Raw genomic sequence first — 17585 nt, forward strand, 5'->3', positions numbered from 1 at the left:
GGAAAATTTCATTTCTAAAATATTTAAGCGAACAGATATGAAAATTGTTATATGTGGCACAGATTGCTTCTAATCAAATATTTTATAACACGAATGTAAAATATGAATGAAAATATAAATTAAAAACTTCATATTCAAGAGTATTCTCTCCACAGCAATTTCCTTCAAAAGTGTTAATTTCTTACTAGTGATTAACATGTCACATTTAACATGAAACATGCATTAAGTGTGATGACTTTTTAAAAATATCCCCTGGGTAATAAATTAATGACAAACACTTTTCACAGATGATCAACAACATGGTACATTTGTCTCTTTGTAATAGAAAACTGCCTAATATATTTACGTTAGGCAGGACTTAAATATTTATTATAAAATAACAAATATAATGAACTTTGGTACAAAATACAAAATATTTCCATGGTCATGTTCCATCTCATTAGGAAGGAATTATAAAGATTTAACTTATAAAGATAGTAACCATCAACCTGAGAGAAAATGTAAACTGTAGAAGAATGCTAAATGCAATGTGTTTTGTTGTTCTGGCCCAAAGAGCAAGAACAATAAAGCACATGCCAGGTACTCCCAGATCCTAAACTGAGCCACAAGCGCACCTATAAAACACATGCTAAGAGATTTGAGACTAACTCTGTAACCATTAGTTCCTTACCTACAATTAGACTAGTTAGTAATCCAATCCTTTTAAAAAGGCAGGTAGAAAACAGGTCTATGGGAAGAACTGTCAGTGTTTCATGACGTCCTGCCCCCTACCAGAGGGCAAGGTAAGCCAAGTGAAGAATATTTCAAGAGAACTGCTCAGCACTTTATGTGGGTCTCCTTGCCTTTGAGAAATCCAGGAACTAGTAATACTACATTAAAGATGCTCTGATGTTAAAACAAGGAGAGGTGGCTAATTTATGGTGGTCTACTCATCCTGAATCATCAAGGTAAAGGAAGCATGAATTTTCCATGGATCAGATCAGACCATCTTGAGAGAATAGTGACCCTTCTGATGCACCCAACTCAGGGGGTCAACAGGAGGTAGAAGAACATCTCAGGGGAGCAGCGGGGGGGGGGGGGGTGAGAAAGACAGTGAAGGGATCTGAGAGATGGAAGACATTTAATATTGAATGATGGCTTGAAGTTTCGATATTAGACAGGATAGGACATTTTATTACCTGAGGGTACACAGAGAAACTAAAGGATCTGCCCAAGATTTCCTCCTGGAGTAAGGAGAAATAAGCAACAGCAGATTTGCAGAGACAGTCATAAAAAAGAAGTTGTTCACCCCAACATGCTAAGGAAAGTCAGAAAGCAATACACTATGTCAATCATATTCTATGACTGATAAAGTGTGTGTTTCTAGAAATTAAAACAGTCCTAGACAAATACTAACTACCCAATAAATGCTTATTATTTGATTGAGAACTGTAAAACCTTTAATGATCTTTCCTTACCCATTTTGTGCTTTGCTGGCAGAGTCTACATATCCAACTTTTATTGAATACACTGGATCACATAGCTTCTGTCCTTTATGGCTTATTTTCCATTGGAGAAAACTAGTTTCCTCAGCACAGCCCAAATAATGAGGACCATAAAGCTTGCTCCTTTTAAAGCATTTATAGTAAAATAATTTAATTCTCTGAGTTTGTACATTTCCCCCAACAGAACCAAGTTTTCTTTGGTAGGTTGTTCAACTAAATAATGTTGTAATGAATAATGAATAACAGCAATCTACTGCATACAAGTAGATTTTTCTCAGACAGTTGCATATGGTAGGAAAGTGTTTTCAGAAAGAATAGGCCTGGGGAATATTCAAAGTGTTCAATAATGCAAGAGCAGAAAGATTGGAAACTTTCTTTTGATTCAATATTGTTTGGAAGTGGCATGGCTGGACAGAGAATGCATATGAACATTTAAAGGACTGGAAATTGTATTTAGATGGAATCATCTACAAGCATAAATCATAACTTAATCTTTTGCCTAAATTAAATGAAAATAATTCTCATGCAAATCTCACTCTTCCTTCACAATCTAGACTAAGCCCTTATTCCTCTAAGAGGCTGCCCCTGGCCTTGCAGTCCCCAAGTCATAATGCAGTGACCTTCTGAGCAGCTTGAACCTGTACTTCATTTATGTCACACAGCTGGCATAGTAGCTTCATCTTGAATTGCTGGCTCCAGTTCATTTGCTAAGAGTTCTGTTCTCTAACTACTTTTATTTATTTATTTTTTTGATGCATTACAGCAGTAAAAGATTACACATATATTTCTCTCACGTTCCTGTAGAACCTAACACGGTACCATTTGAATAAGAATAAGGTTGGTTTGCAACATGGCATGTGTATACCTATGTCACAAACCTACATGTTGTGCACATGTACCCTGTAACTTAAAGTATAATAGTAATAACAATAATAATAATAATAATAATAAAAGATGAAAAGAAAATAATAAGGTCGGTTTGTTTATTAGATTTTATCCTAGATCTTTTTGTTAGTTGTTCTTTGAATGAGCACCTGGGATTGGCATAGGTACAAAGATAAAGATACTGAAAAGGAGAAGGAGGAGAACTCTATTCGCTCATGTATAAACAATGTGGTTGCACGCTAGAGGAGTGAATAGATGGCTCTGCTAGTCCACAGCCAAATGGTATCTTCCAGCAATTTTCTACATGTGCAACATGGTTAAAACAAGTTGGAAAAGCTGATTAATGATTACCTAAATATCACAACAAGGTTTCAGATGAAAAGTGGTAACTGATAGAAAACATTCTGACAGATGAAAATGAAATATATAAGAAATTCAGTATTTAAGTTCGTCTTCAGTATATCTGAACTTTGACAATTAAATATTACCTAACTTACTTCCACTCTATATATCAGCCAAAATTCAAAGAAAACAACAATTTTGCAATTATTGGACTAATACAGTTTAAAAATTTTAACACAGCGATGCAATTGTTATCATATTGTGCCCAAATTAATTTGTCCTTTATCCACAGTTGATGTTATGACTATATAATACCCTATGCAATTCAGCAATAAATAACAACACGCATACATACATACATATCTATGCATTATGCGTACCTGCCATACTTAAATCAGTCAATTTAATTTCACGTCTAGATGGTTATTTGTTTCGCAAAGAAAAATCATAGGATATATTTTGAGTGTTTTCTATTTTAGTTAATTAAATATAATTCCAAGAGCTTTAGACTGTAAGCCTCCTAGGACAGAGTCCATATTTCTTTTGTACATCTACAAAGGCCAAGTGGAGTGCTCATCACACAAAAGGCTCTTTCTAATTGTTGCAGGCTGAATAGAGAGTAGGACAATAACGGAGAAAGAGGAAACGTGTTGTTATTTTGAATTACTTTATGAAGACTCTCTGTATTCCTTCATTGCCTTATCTTGTGAAATCAACAGGAAAAAAAAGAGGATACTATTCTTAAGGCAAACAAAGAAACAGATGTGTTCAGCCTTCATACTTAAAAAAAAAAAAAAAAAATCTTTGACATCCTGCACTGAGTACAATTCCTTCTTCGTGTAGAAAGAAACAGGTTGTTTTAGTAATTAACTATCTTCTAGTTCTTGTTTTCCTTTACCGATATCCTCTGAGCCACGTGTGAACAAATCACTAGAAACCAAACCAACAAAGAATAAAAGACTGAAGTGAGATTATACTAATATTCCTTGACCTCACTGGGTGAGGCATATTGTCTCTTTAAATGATAGCTGTAGAAACAGAAAATCATTACTGGTTGAAAGCCTGAGAACATGCTTTAGAGATAAAGGTTACGGACATTTGGGGATCATAAAGTACGAGTATACTGTCTTATACCTCAAGTGGCTGCATCCTTATCATTTGTATATGCAACTCTTTTTGAAAGGTGAAGCTGCTCTTTAACAAAAGCAGTTCCTAAATACTACTTGAAATTATGATCTTACTATTCTGAGATTACTTCATGTTCTCTAAAAATATACACATTTCTACATTGTGACTTTCTAAGTGTTTATCATTCTCTTTTGATACAAAAAGAGTGGTTTCATTCCCGTCAAGCCTATGAACCAAATGTCTTGCCAGTGACAATCTGGTTATGGGTGAATGCAAACTACCTGACCCATGGGTTCATTCACATTTGCTCACCATCACAGAACAAAAAGAAAGCACAGTGGGTGAGGGAGTGCATGCCAGGCCAATTGCTCGAGAAACCCCAAGCTCTACTTCTTACTAGCCTTGTGCCCTTGGGCAAAATACTTGGTCTCCCTGACCTCAGATTTCTCATCTGACAAGGCTGAGATAATACTGCCCACTTCATAGAGGTATTGTCACAGTCAAATTGGTAAGTGCCCAAAGTTCTTAGAACAGTGTCAGGCAAATAGTAAGCACTTAGCAACTCTTAGTTATTATCATCACTGACGATTCTCTGCCAGCCTCGTTTTCTCAGCTACACACCAAGTGACACTTGCTACAGCTACTCCTAACCCAAACAGATCTTTCTTGGGATTTCTAGAATCCTACTCATTCTCCTGTCTGCTTGTCTAATTTAAAGGCAATTTTGAGGCTAACAGCAGAGTTATTCATATAGTCCTAAGTTATCTCAAGTACCAAAACAACAGAGCAGAAGAATAAAGTATTTGTTGGCAGTAGAGTCCTAGAGTCAGATTGCCTAAATTCAAATTCCAGTTTTGCCATTTATTAGCCATATGGCTTTGGGAAAATTATATAAATGTTTCTGCATCCCAGTTTCCTTATTTATAAAATGAGTGTAGTCATAGCTACCTCTCGGAAGATTGCTGTGAAGAGAACAATAGTTATTTATGGAAAGGATTTAGCACTGTAGTCTGGTGCCTAAAACAATGTAAATGATCAAAAATTGTAGATGGAGAGAAAAAGCAAACGAAAAATGGAAATTCTGCTGTGAAACCCAATGAATTTCCAGACTAGCAAATGTCCTGGGAGTTCCTCTTTTTCAAAACAGAATAAACTACCAACAGAGAAAATTTATTGCCACTTCCAGATCATGAACTTCTGTTCTGTAGTGGTTGTGGGACTTTGTGAAGCTGCCAACACCAGAAGTACAGAAATAACTCAATACAAAGGGTCAGGGTGCCCAGACTCTCCAGTAGCCCCTTAGCATCACGTGCTGCAGATCTGAACTTGGAGGAAGTGCATGGCCTCAGTCAGAAATTCTCATGGAAGATCCTTTACTCAACCACCCGTTTATTTTATACTATGCTTAATGCTGTAAGGAATGCCAAAAAATTAAAACTGCAATCCAAGTCCTTAAAAGAAAATCCATAGAAAAACAAACGAAGACCAATTCCGGTGGGGCACCATGGAAGTGTCATCTGGAATCTCCTACTGCTTATCCTGGAAATCCAAAGATAGGAAAACCACAAACTGTCAGTAAAGCTGGGGTTCAGGTAATACCCCCAAACTCCAAGTTGTGCATTGGCACTGCTCCAGTTGTATTTGACAAGCAAACCTTTGCTGGACGTCATGAGCATGCTCCAGGGAGTCTGAAGAAGATCTAGTGAGAGCAGAGTTCAGAAAGCTCCAGCGAATCACATCTCCTAAAGGAGAAGCTCCCTCCACCAGAGGGACTGCTAGGAGCAAAACTGAGGTCTCTCAGGGTGTTATCAGTGAGGGAAACAGGGAGAAAAGATTGAGAAAATGACTAGGGGGCCCAATACGGGCAAATCTCTGCAAGGATCTTCAAAAATGCCTTCGAAAACTGCATTCTTCCTTTGACGGGCAAGGGCTGTATCTTGTGACATTACAAAGCAAGGGAGCCCAGGGTTCTCATGAACCAGGAAGAGGTGTTGCAGCTGGTGAAAGGAAATGTTGGACATGTGAAGACTACTGGGCTCATTAGCATTTGCTCACCATTGCAGTGCAAGGGCGAACATTTACTGTGTGCTGGTCACTGTCCTAAGCATACATACATATAGTGGCTCATTTAATCCCAACTATCCCAAGATATAGGTCCTGATTTTATGCCCATTTACTGACGAGGAAACTGAGGTACACACCTGCCCAAGATCATCAGCTAATAAGGGACTGACCAATATCCAACCCAAGCAGTCTGGCTTCAAAGTCTGTGCTCTGATCCCCAATGCTGTGCAGCCTCCAAAAAGCAGCAGGGAGGAGAATGCTTAAGCATATATTAAAGGGAGCCCTTCCCTTTTTCTGTAGCAACAGAGGTTGGAATCCTTGAAGTATAAACTCTCAAAGCTACCTGGGCACTCTTACACCACAGAATCCTTCTTCTGGTAATCCAGAAACACAATATGTGTTTTAAGGAATCTGATTTCATGAAAATTTACAACTTATGCTTGGCAAAACAACAACAATAAAACAGTGTAAGCAAAGACATATGTCAAATGATTGGGAAAATGCTAACAATTCATATCACAGCCAAAGATGAAATATTCATTATATTTAAAGAGATTCTAGAAATCAATAAGAACCAGCAACCCAATAGAAATATGGGCAGAAGTCATGAACAGTTAGTTTTAAAAACAATATAAACATATATATATAAAATGTTTCTAACCTCATTCATAATAAAAGAATGCAAATTAAAACTGTCCTGGCGTACATTTTTATGTATTGATTTTGCAAAACCAACATTTTGACAAGTTACTCCATTGGCAAGGCTGTAAGCAAAGGGCACTTTCTTGCATTGCTGGTGGGAGTGCCCTGCAGAGGGCAATTTTTTGGACATATTTCACAAAATGACAAATGCATTTAGCATTTGACCCAGTGGAAGGCAATTTTTTAGGCATATTTAACAGAGTGACAAATAAATTTAGCATTTGATATGGCAATCCTAATTCTGGAAATTTATCCTACAGATAAAACAGCACACATGACAATGTCTATACAAGCCTATTCATTGTAATATTGGTTGTAATCACAAATGTATGGAAATAGCCCAACTGTTCGTTAGTACAGCGCTAGTTAAATTAACCCCTGGATGGACACAGAAACAAATATAAGCTACTGATTATATCCAGAGTGTGTGGAGCTAGAAAATGAGATAGAAGGGGAAAAGGTGAGATTAATGGTTCTCAGTGCATCTCTTATTATATTGTTTTAATAATTTTTATTGTGGACTAGATTTCTGTTTTTGTTTCTGAGTTTTGAGATTTTTGCATTTTTCCATAACATTAAATTTTGAAGAGTTAGGACCATTTTTTTAAACTATGAAAGCATATGACTTTTAAAAACTAAAATTGCAAATTAAAAATAAAGCATATAACATGAAATATCTAAAGATTAGAATAATTCTTTCTTGTTAAAAAAAGAAATAGCTAAAGACCAATTCAAAAGCATAAAATGTATTAATCTAGGGCATTTCAGATATATTTAAAAATTAAAAGATTCAGAAAACAAAATCCCATTGTATAGAGAGAGTGAAAGAAAGACAGTTTTTTAAAAACCTGTCTCTTTGGAAACTGAATGAAATTTTGGATAGTTAGTACAACACTACTGGTTAAAAAGGCAGCAGATTGACAGGGAAATTGGAATTTTTAGCAAAGACACAGTCTGTGGACTGAAATTGGCACTTATTTCTCCCTGTGGTCACCAACATTCTCACTTCAGGCCTCTCTAACAGGTTTTTATCATGGCTATTGCAGAGGCTGCATGGAACTGAGATACAAAACCTATCCCATCCCTTACAGCAACTCCCTCCTGGTTTTGTTCACTCTCATGCCTTCAGGAATGATTCTTCTTCTTTACTCTGATAACTAGACATAAGAGACTCATCCCTTCTAGTGTAGATTTGCAAACTCCAAGTGTCCTCCTTCCATGTTGAAAAGAGTGCTGGGCTGGGCCTTAATACTTTCAGACTAAAAAATGGAACCTTCCCCCTGTGAACTCTACCCTAAGAATGCAACAGGAAAGACAATTAGTATGAACATAAATGCTTTATGCACTTAGAAAGGAGAGATTTTGGAATATGAGCCTCATTAGATTCTCACTATTTACAGCTGAAGCAGTTTGAATTACCTTGTAGTTTTAGTTTTGAAGGGTTTTTTTTTTTTTTTCAGATTTTTGTTTCTTCCATTATTCTACATGCAATGGCTCTGTCATTTTAAGTGCCCAAATTTATAACAAGCATTTAATTATTTTGACAGTGTATAGCAAAATGTGCATCTCACATAAGGAAGATGCTTTGGTTTTACAAAACCTTTTCAGAACTGTCCAACAGAAAAATCTTAAATCTGAAAGTCTAGTTGGTAAATAATGCCAAGGCTGTTAGAAAATAAAAAGGATATGTAGAATTCAGTCATTCTTTTATAGTTCCCATTAACAGTCAATGTGGTAACAAAATATAATGCTGTAAATCCTTCTGAGTTAAGCGAATAAAAAGGCCATAATAAAGGTCAATTTTACTGCCATCAATTTGCAGTGATGGGACATTTGGTTGCCAAAGGAAGCAACAAATACAACCCAGAATTATAGTATCTCTGAAAAAAAAAAAGTGCTACTATGGCAAGAAGTGCTTTGAGAAGATTTACACTGAAACCCACACTCAGCTCTGCTCCCAAATAATAGTGTGGATTATTTCAAATTGTTCTAACCCTGTGCAGGGCAGTGCAAAAGACAAACGCATCGTCGTACTGCAATGAAACAGATTCACTATATAAGAGATGGAGGAGGTATAATGGGTATTTGAAATATATGCAAAAGTAAAAAGGAGAAATGGTAGTTTTGTGAGCAATTAATGCTATCCATAATTACAATGTGCAAACAAAAAAACCACTAGGGGACAATTGCACAATAATGAGGTTTGAAGGTATTAATTCTTCTCTGAAATGGCGAGAATACAATTTTTATCAAAGCAACAACAGTAAAACAATAGCACAAAATAGAAAGATGGAGATTGCTACTATTTATTCTAGGATTTTACATTGGAAAATTGAAAATTAAAACATCAAAGAAGTGTTAAATACCTGCGTGATGCCGTGACCTCATCTGCCTCTCTTCTTTGCCCTCTCATGTTTCATCTCTCAGCTTAAACTGTGCTCATAGACTGAATATACTTATATTCTACTGTAATTTACATTTACATGAAGACCCATTTGTAAACTAGAGAAAATTCAAAGTGGATATTTATTTGCACAACTAGCTTCTAGGCCAGTAGTGACGGTCACCATACCTAAATACAAGCCCATCAAGAATAGAAAAATGCCACATGGAATTAAAAATGACAACCAAGTAAGAACATTGAGGGACTTTCTGTCAAAAAGGACAGGTGATGCTATTAAATGACCTGCTTTTCTATTTATAATTAGTTTTTTCCTAGCATATAAAATGCACACTTAACAAACATGCTTGGAAAATAAGGAAATCATTTTGATATTACCAAGAAATAAAGACTGCAATGTTTTAGTGTAATTATAGCCTTCTGGAATCCCTTTCTGTGCACATATACACATATAAAAACATATTTGGGATCATATTCCAAATATTGTCTTATAACCTGTAGTCATTACTTAATATTAGAAATATTTCTCATACAATCTCTAATAGCTGCAAAGTTTTCTGTTAAATAGCCAAACCATAATTTATGTTTGCTCATTTAACAAATATGTACTGCGCATTTACTATGTGACACATGTTGTAGGTGCTAATGTGGCAAAGTTGAATAAGAAATCTTTTCTGACCTCAGGGAGTAAAGTGATCGCTATGATCCTTAATAATTTGAACCACACTATATGTAATTGATTGCCAATCTCAGAGGAGAGTGACTATTATTTTCGAGAGTTCAGGAAAGGCTTCAGAGAGGAAGCAGCAATTGATATGGATTTTGTAGGTGAATAAAAGTTAAAAGAGCAATTGAGTGGGATGAGAATTTTAGACAGAGAGAGGAACATATATAAAGTTATGGAGATAGGAACTGAATTATGAGGTTGCCACACAAGGAAAATTAAGTCCTGCTCAACTTTTAGCAATTGTTAATTGTAATATTTGCAGATGCCTGTAAAAGTGATTTGACTGGGCTTTATCTAATCAGTGGAGCTCTCCCTTTCTTCCTCACATCTAACTTTAAAAATCATGGTTTTATTTATGCTTCTGGTTCCTCCAGTAGCTTCTGGTTCATCCCAAGTATGGTCAAACCATCTGTTTGATGTCAAAAAGAAGAAAAAAAATTATAGAGACAGGTGGACTCTGAACAATAAATATTTCATATCAATTGGGAAGGCAGATGTAATTTAGCAAACTGGATTTTATTCTAAAATATGTTGGTTGTAATTATTACAAAGAGGGAAAGACAAACACTAAAAACATAACATTTGGTAGAAATGAAACAGATTCCAAATACCCAGTATGTTCAAAGTTATCCAAAGAGCATTGTTGACTCTTGAAATCCACACTATAGCACAACAGATAATAATGATGCTACCAAAAGGGCTCTTTGGGATTATGTGCAAAAAACTCTTTTGGGACTCTTGAATCTGTACATCAAATTTGTATATAATATTTCTGTTCTCCATGTCTCTTTGGAGTTATTTGGATTTATCCTTTGATTACCTACTCCAAAGTTCACCTGACTTTGGTGTGATTACCAACAGTCAGTAATTTCAGTCTATTTCGAGATGTGACACCTCGACTTCTGGGGTTTCCTCTAAGCCACAGCAATACTGCTTGGTTCCCTGTAGAGTTGATGACCTGCTTGCTCTTCTGTAAACATTTGTTCCTTTAACTGAATGCCTCTGAGAACTTTTGACCATATGTTTATTATAAAGCAGGCCCCTAGGCCAGAGCAGAGCATTTTCAACAATGACATGATGAACAAGAGTTTCATCAAGCAAGGAGTACACATGGAATTCCCACAAAAGGCACATGATGGTGCCAAAAGTACACTACTCACACTATGGTTCAGAGATCCACACGGATCCATCTCTAGGCGTTAAAGGAAACTGTACTTGCAACATTCTACTAGATAAAGAGCCATGCAAGTGCTTCCCATACTCTTTGCCATGAAGTGTCGTGTACCACTCCCAATGACAAAAAACTCTATCCCTTGCATCTGAGGGAATGTGCCCTTAATGCAAAGCCGAGAGATTGCAATAACGGAACAACAAGCTAGATAGATGATGCTCTCCTCTGATAAGAGGCATCCACTGCTGCATTTGTCAATTTAACACAAATCATGTTAAGCTTTCAGTGCCTGATAAGGGAATTACATTTTACTTGGTTATTTCCATAGAAACTAAAGAGTTTGCAGAGATATTCCACATTTGATTTCACAATCACATCTTCCTAAACATTACTTTCAAAAAACAGCATTGGTTTTCTAGGACTGGGAACTGGAAGCAGAAAGAGTCTGATGGAAATAAATGAGTTATTTCAAATTGCTACAGTCTATTAATCAGCCAATACTTCAAAAATTAAATCAATATGTTTATTACAATCCAGGTTCAAAAAGAAATGTGTCGATATGTATGTATACATAAATTGCCTCCAGATTCCCGCATGTGGTAAACATGCCTAAATATTTTTCAAGCTATAAAAGGAAACTGAAATAAATACCAGCTGTGCAGGTTTATCTAGGAACGGAAAATAAATATGGAAAGAAGAAAAAGAATTCACTGCTACATCATTAATATAAAATGAATTGAAAAGATTGTAAAGTGGGGACAATGGGTTGTGGTGTTAAGAGTGTATGGAAATAAACAACTCCTTGGCTCCATATTAGAATCTTGTACTCTTCATTGTACAGATAGTTGACAGTAGAGTCACATAGGGTACATAGGGTCTGTATCAGTGAAAAGGTCACTTCTCCCTCTCCTCTTTACCCCCCTACCCCGGCCCCAGCCCCTGCCCTAGCTACTCCCTCTCCTTTTCCTCCTTCTGTGTTTTTTCTTTTGTCTCTCTGTGTCTGTATTAATCTCTCTTTGTCTTGCTTGAGAGTCGCTGTGTCTCTCTTGTGTCTCTTTCTATGCTTTCCTCTCTGTGTGTGCATCTGTGTTTGTCTATCTGTCCCTTGCTCTTTCTCTCTTTCTTTCTGTCTAAACAAGGTTCTATTTTCCCCCCTCTTCTCTGTCTCTATCCCAGACTGGCTTTTCTGCTTCCAAATGCACAAAAGCAAACAAGGAAGCCCTAGGCCTTGTATATATCACTTCCCAGACAACAAAGGCTAATTAAATTGAACCCAGATTTCGGGTAACCAAGAGAAACAACCTAATGGCACCAGGTTGAGTTCGGCACATATATTTAGTTCAAACAACTGAGGTCATGGAAGGGTACATAGAGTCTCCTAGTACAAGCATGGTCTTAGGGCCACATGGTAAGAGCAGAGGCAGCTCTCAGATAAAGGGGACTGGGTACGGAAATGTCCTTCAGGGAAATATCCTGGCACGCCATTCATGAGGACTTTCCCAATGAAGCCAGCTCAAAAAGATGTTGCACCTAGCATTTAAGTACATGCCACTTACTTTGACACTTAATAGTTGTGTGACCTTGAGAAAGTTATTTTCCTCTCTAATATCTTTAGTAATAAGAACTACCTCGCTGAAATGAAGATTGAATATGTGACTATAAGGTGACAGTATTTATGACTGAGCTTATTACAGGGTCGGTGCCCAATAAGGGCATTACTGTACCTAGATGGTGCCCTTTTGGGGGTTCTATCTTGTCTCTTAAAAGACTTTACACTAGCTGAGTGGTCCCCGCAGTAGCTAGCCAAGTGCCAGACACAGAGCAAGTACTCAAAAAAATTCTCTGTTGGTTAATCAACTAAGTAAATACTCTTAAGGACCTGAAAACTAAAACCAAATGAATGTGTTACCTTTCTCATTCCAAGATGTAGAAGGGATTTTGATAGACAAAGGAAACTATGATCAGATACATAAAGGGTAAGTAAAGGTATATGGTCTCAAAAATATGAAGCATGGTTTGGAATTTTTCTTTTGTTCTTAGGATGACAGATTTTAGGATGAATGTAGAGAAATAAATGCTGAAACAGACAGTATCGTTCACATCCATAATAACGTCATATGTATTTGACCCCGTGTTGACTGTAGTAGTTTTAAGACTTCTGCAACATGACTCCCAATCACAGAAACCAAATATAAACATCATAGCAGCAGAGCGCTTCTCTGTTTAGTGCCCTGCCATATCTCTGGCACTGATCACAATGCCTTAACATAACAGATGCTCAGTATATGCTTCTAAAATGAGTGGATTAATGAAATGAATGAACAAATTGTAACTTCATCCTCATTAGGGACAGCTTCATAGGCATATGACCCATGCAGTTGCAGAGGGCTCCACACTTAGAAGGACTCCGTGCTTGGATTAATGCTTTGTGGTCATCATCTTGACATTCTTCATCATTTTTGAACAAGGAGCTCCACATTTTCATGTTGCTGTGGGTCCAGCAGTTATTTAACCAGTCGTGCTATCCAGGATATGTTACTAATACTGGTGAACTGGAGAATGCAGTTTCTCACACTGTCCAACTGTAAACCCAAGGAAATGGCCTGAGAAATGGGGATGCTTATACTGAAACAGCCGTGAGGCCCCCATAGAGACACAGTCTCACTAAGTCGTAAATATTCCAGTCCTGCCACCCAATGCCTTTTGAAGTTCCCTAGAAGCTTCTGCTTCACTATCCCATCTGGTCCTGGCTTTGACTCTTAAGGAGGTTATCAGCATTTTGGATGAATGCCTTCTCAGCTTCAGCTACACTGCTTCTGATTTGCTTACTCAATGGCAGAGCCCACTTATTTCTCTTACCAACCTTACATGGTTTGGATCTGTGTCCCCATCTAAATCTCACGATGAAATGCAATCCCCAGTGCTGGAGGTGGGGCCTGGCGGGAGGTGATTGGACCATAGGGGCAGTTTCTAATGTTTAATACCATCCCTCTAGTGCTGTTTTCATGATAGAGTTCTCAGGAGACCTGGTTGTTTGAAAGTGTGTAGCCGCCCCCACCGACCTTTCTTCTGCTGTGGCCAGGTAAGATGTGCCTGCTTCCCTTTCACCTTCTGCCATGATTGAAAAGTTTCCTGAACCCTTCCCTGAAGCTGAGCAGATGCCAGCATCATGCTTCCTGTACAGCCTGCAGAACCATGAGCCAATTAATCCTCCTTTCTTTATAAATTACACAGTTATTTCTTTAGCAGTGTGTAAATGGACTAATACACCATCACTCCTCATACTGTAGCTTAATATTGTGTTTGCTTCATTAGCTGCTTTTTAATTAAGGTTTATGGATTTTGCTATCTATTTGTTTACAGGTACAGTATAAGTTTCAAATCAAAGCAAGCCAAATTACTTGTGATTTCAAGATATGTCATGTAACCAGCTCTGGCACATATTTTAGGGCTAAATGTTGGTGTATTAACTCCCCAGTAGCATGAAGAGTTAATAGAAAAAATTTTAAAGTTAATCTATACTTTATAGGATACCTCTACTTGACATGTTTTTCTTTTCAAATATCATTTTCATTATTTTTTATTCTAATAGAGTGGTGATCTTCAATTCAAGCACCCTGTCTCTGATTATAATATATGTTCTCACTTTCAATGAAAATTTGCTCTTGTCACATAGGAATTCACTGTTATTAGATTCTATTGCAATAATTTATTAATATCAAGTCTATTAAATGATGACACATTGGGCATAGAAAAATATTCTATACTGAAAAAATCATTTTGCTTCAGAATTTTTTAGTTCTTTTAAAGTTATTTGGAAGCATTAATAATTATTTCAGAAGATTTGTCACAGAAGAGAATAGGGCAAACATTTGAGACTAATAAAGACCATCAGTATCTCTGTGTTAACAATTCTGAATTTACTTACTAGTTTCAATCTTTCTCTAGCCTATCACATTTTAAATGTCCCTATTAAAATTATACAAAGTCCTCAAGGTATTAAAAAATCAAGTTAATGACTGAGAATGGGATTTTATCCCTACCCACTGAATCATGTAGAACAGATCTCCTTCAAATTCCCCTCAATTCTTAACTCTTTTAAGGCTCTTTTTGTCTTTTTTGGCCCAGTATAACATTTCTGGAGAAGACAAGAAAAAGTACAAATGTTTTTGGACACTCACTAACCATACATCTCCGTTCTGCTGCACTCTCCTGCCATAGCTTGCTCACCTCTCCTGCCCTTTGTTCTTATAATTCATCTGTCTGGTATAGAAAAAGCACAGCCTAACCTGAGCTTTGAGCTCCCTGCATAGAGAATGTTAAGTTCAATTTTCTAAAACACTACTAAACTAAAAATAACTTCAGTTTACAAATAGAAGAACAGTGCTGAATTGGGAAGAAATATTGTGCATATATGTCAGTGAGTCAGCATTGGATCTCTCTCTTCAGTTAAAAACAAATTTAATACTACAGTCACTAATAGCTCCAAAACATATGAGTAAGCCATTGTTACGCCAAGTTTTGGCATTACTTATTATTGGTAACTGTTTGAGGACATACAAAACACTTGTTACTACTATCAAATAATTTTGAAGACAGAAACACTAGGCAAGCTTGTGCCAGTGCTGAGAATACACTGTGGTATAAAATCAGGATGATGCTGTATAGTAATTCTTCCATCCAATGCAGTGTGGCTTCCATTGCCTAGAGGACAAAGTCCAGATCCTTCACCTGGTATCAAACTACATAACCTGCCTAATTTTCTGATACATACTGAAGGTGCCAGTTATCAAGCCTTTAACTCTCCATTCCAAACCCACCCTTCTACATACTCAGCTTTGTGATGCTGAGGCTGGGATTCTGCAAATAGCATTTCTGTATTACCAGCATTTCCCTGTTAAGTTCAGCCAACAGGAGACAACAGATGGGGACTTCAAAACTAGAGATGGAAGAAAGGAATTACTTTCTCCTTTTTGTTTCCTGTATGCTTCCTGTTTATTTCCTATTTGCTTCCTGTCCCTAAAAGCATCACCCTAGCAATGCTTCTTTGCCCCAGAAATGGCAATTTTTTTTCATAAAATTAGCTGAGTTTTGATTGCAATTTTTCCACCACTTACAGAACCAGCCTCACAGTGGGTCTCTCAGAGATACCAGCATCAACGACCTTGTTCATCCCCTCCTCAGATATCCGAGTCTCAGCCCCACAGGCGTCTTCTCCAGACTTCTAAGTTTTAATAATTCTAGTCTCTTTCAATTTTTTATCTAATCCTAATTCCTACAATTACTGTCTCTGTAATATGTTATTGCTCTTTTTTTTTTTCTCTTTTTTGGGAGAGAAACATAACAACTTTATGCCTAGTTAAAAATCTTTAAAGTTCAGACAGATACACTGAAGGAGTAGCCATGTTTAATCTGCTCTACACTTGATGTTTTTGTACACTCTCCTGGAATACTGTCACTGTTCTTTGGAGGCATGCTTAAATATTCTCCAATACCCATCTCAAATATTATCTCTTCTGTAATGCTTTTCTTGACCTCCTTAATCGGAATCACTCCCTTATGATTAGCACATTTTCAGTTGGTACATCCTGCTCTATGTCACTTAATATTTTAATTATTTATTTACATATTATTATGTTCTCCTAGACTATCAGCTCCACAGAAGCATGACCTATGCCTTATTCACTTCTGTATCCATTGTATCTAGCACATTCTCTAGCACATAATAAGATTATCATAAATGCTCATTTATTTGTTTTGTGCTAATGAACTACAAGATTCTTGGAGCAGATTTAGGGATGGCCTTTAGTTCCAGTGTATCAGCCTTTTGCTCATGTTGTGTGATGTAATGAAGAGTAGTTAGAAAGGTGCCAACTCAAGGGGAATCCCCCCACTAGCCAGCCAACTTAATCTCAAATTCCATTTTTAGAAAGTACATGCAACAGTACCTGATATATAATAAGCAGGAAATAAAAGTTAGCTATGTTTTTTTTTCTGTTTGTTTGTTTGTTTTGAGACGGAGTCTCACTGTGTTGCCAAGCTGGAGTACAGTGGCACAATCTCAGCTCACTGTAACCTCCACCTCCTGGGTTCAAGCGATTCTCCTGCCTCAGCCTCCCAAGTAGCTGGGACTCTAGGTGCACACCAGCACACTTGGCTAATTTTTGTTTTTTTAGTAGAGATGGGATTTCACCATGTTGGGCAGGATGGTCTCGATCTCTTGACATCATTAACCGCCTGCCTCAGCCTCCCAAAGTGCTGGGATTACAGGCGAGTCACCGTGCCCAGCCAGTTATGACTTTTTTAAAAGTTCTATTGCTCAGTAACTAACAATAGCTCTCTATTTACCCCTGACTGAAACATAAAGTCCTCGATGGGATAGTCAAGATTCTTAAAAATATAGCCCAAATTATTTTCTCTCCCACTGATTCATATTTTGAGCCTCCAACCAGGAGTTGGGCAACTAAAGCCCACTCCTCAGGGTAGGCTACATTGCCTTTATTTTTATAAATAAAGTTTCATTAGAATACAGCCATGCTCACTCATTTATGTGAGTTAGCTTCAAACGTGCCCTTCTATACAACTGTCTGTGTTTACTACTAACGTGTATACTATTATTTATATACACAGTCTATGACTGTTTTCATGCTACACAAGCAGAGCTTAGTAGTTATGACAGAG

This window comes from Colobus angolensis, unplaced genomic scaffold (assembly GCF_000951035.1).
Source record: "Colobus angolensis palliatus isolate OR3802 unplaced genomic scaffold, Cang.pa_1.0 Scaffold88, whole genome shotgun sequence".
NCBI classification, from domain to species: Eukaryota; Metazoa; Chordata; class Mammalia; order Primates; family Cercopithecidae; genus Colobus; species Colobus angolensis.